The following is a 429-nucleotide window of genomic DNA, read 5'->3' on the forward strand; positions in this document are numbered from 1 at the left end:
AACGGTAAAGAAACGGTAACGTAAACGGTAAAAACGGTATGAAACGGTAAAAAACGGTAAAGAACGGTAATTATTTCAATGGTACAGTCCATAAGTATTCATGTAAGATCTCTCTCTTATGCATCACAATGTAGCATTTTAGTGCTGTCGCATCGATTTGTGGTTGACAGCAAGATGCGCAGAAAAATGTGAAACAAGATACCATCATGAAGATCATGGAGATATGCATATTTTGCACGTTTTGAAACATATAAAATCATGAATATTACATCGGCACATAGTTCAGTCGAGATCCAAGCAGCAACAGATACGGGACACATGTAACAAATTGAACGGCTAAAATGGAGACAAAATCAAGAAAGATATCGATGGTGCAGTTTTTGCGTGACAGAGAACTCGGTTTGCGGGGAATAAACAAACGCGGAGTGA

Source organism: Odontomachus brunneus, unplaced genomic scaffold (assembly GCF_010583005.1).
Source record: "Odontomachus brunneus isolate Ranch 3 - 2012 unplaced genomic scaffold, Obru_v1 Obru_scaffold_280, whole genome shotgun sequence".
NCBI lineage: Eukaryota > Metazoa > Arthropoda > Insecta > Hymenoptera > Formicidae > Odontomachus > Odontomachus brunneus.